Source organism: Impatiens glandulifera, chromosome 1 (genome assembly GCF_907164915.1).
Source record: "Impatiens glandulifera chromosome 1, dImpGla2.1, whole genome shotgun sequence".
NCBI classification, from domain to species: domain Eukaryota; kingdom Viridiplantae; phylum Streptophyta; class Magnoliopsida; order Ericales; family Balsaminaceae; genus Impatiens; species Impatiens glandulifera.
In genome coordinates this window covers 6,449,118-6,450,793 of record NC_061862.1, presented here as the reverse complement: position 1 = coordinate 6,450,793, position 1,676 = coordinate 6,449,118, and the positions used below count along the sequence as shown (strand labels likewise).

The 1,676-nt window shown below is 28.7% G+C and overlaps 1 long non-coding RNA gene across 1 annotated transcript; it reads left to right on the top strand.

Annotated features, from left to right (window-relative positions):
* The first annotated feature begins 306 nt into the window (after positions 1–306).
* Positions 307–944, top strand: LOC124919429. Its single transcript, XR_007097578.1, has 3 exons — positions 307–359; positions 612–677; positions 788–944. It is a non-coding gene; the product is annotated as an uncharacterized LOC124919429 (long non-coding RNA).
* Positions 945–1,676: the final 732 nt, after the last annotated feature.

Below are 1,676 nucleotides of genomic sequence, written 5' to 3'. Positions count from 1 at the left end.
AGGTCGGTTTGAAGAGGAAGTCTCGTGAACTTGTTGAATTCGAGGGCCCAAGAGATGTACGTTTTTAGTACCTTAAAAGATTCTAAACGTTATTTAATTCGTATTTTATGATTGTTCTGAAAAATTGTGCAGAATTTGAATGAAGATGTTGAAAATGGCCCTTCCAAGATAAATCGAGTTGATGAAGTTCGTAACCATTTTCATGGTTTTGGTTTTATAAATTTTGTCAAATGTTTCTAATCTCGGACTAATAATCATTTACTTTTGATGTTGGATGATTGAAACAGAGAAAGAGAAGCAGAGACAGGATGAATGAAAAGTTGCGTGATTTGGAAGAACTCATACCTAATTGCACCAAGGTGATTTGTCTTACTATAATTTGCATGTAAAATATTGAGGAAGAAAAGAATATTAAAACTGAATTAGTGGAAATGATTATCCCTAATGCCTTCAAATTGAATTTAAACTTATTGTTACTCTTATTGTTTTATTTTTATATATTTCTTCATTAGTTTGTGTGTTGTTCCATCTAGAGAAACAAAAAAAAGATGTGATGTTTTTGAAAGTGTAGTCTATAACCTATATAATCTTGGTCCTTTGTTTTTGTAAAGGATGACACAATTACATTGCTCGACGAAACATTCGAGTATATGAAGAAGCTTGAACATGAATTTCAGGTGCAAAAACCTCACTTATCTCATTTCATTTCATTGCCTTCAACTAAATAGTTTAACTCTTTTAAATTCAAGTAAAAAATAGTATTGTTCTTACTAAGTCTTTTATTCAGATTATGAAAACAATCACAGCCAACTCATACAAGGGACAAATGATGCATCCATCTTTAGTGCATCTTTTATTGGGCGGACAAAGTTCATCAGAATCTCTCTCGACAATTTTGAATAAAATGAAGTCGGAACCAAAGTCAGATGTGGACGGAAATGTTTAATCAGGTTTGTGCATAAATTACTGTCTAAAAGATAAATAAATAAATAAATAATTGTTTAGTCCAAGAAAATGTGTTTTTAAATGTAAAATGTGCTGGTCCAAAAAAAACTGTAAGAGTTCATAACTGCTAGGATCAAACATCTAACATGTTGGTCCATATAAAATGAATGAGCTTGGAAGTTCGGAATTCTTTTAAATATTCTTCAATATTTTTTCTTTATATTTTTCATTGTTATTGACAATTAAAAAAGAAATTATTGATTTTATACTGTTATTCTCGTTTTTCAGGTTTGCGGGAGTGAGTCAAGAGTATTTTCATGCTCTAATCTTTGGACCTTATGTCGAAGTTGTATCTTATTTTATATTATCGTTTTCTAGAAAAAAAATTTATGTTTACTCAGTCTAAGTTATGGATTTACTAAAAAATTAAAAAATTAGGTTTGTTTATGTTCCTTTGATCCATAATAGAAAATGAGGTTAAGTTTACGTTCCTTTGGCAGATGTATTATTAGTGTGGCATATCTAATATTAATAAAATGTATCTTTTGTTTTAACTTTTTGATTTTTGAACGAAATTTCTTTCAAAATTATTTAAAGATGTTTTATATGATTTATTTTTGTAAAAGAATGTTATTTGTAAAGAACAAAAACAATAATAAAGGTTCAAAACCTGACAATTAGAATGAACGAACACACAATGTCACATATTGATTTATGTGGATTAAAGAATA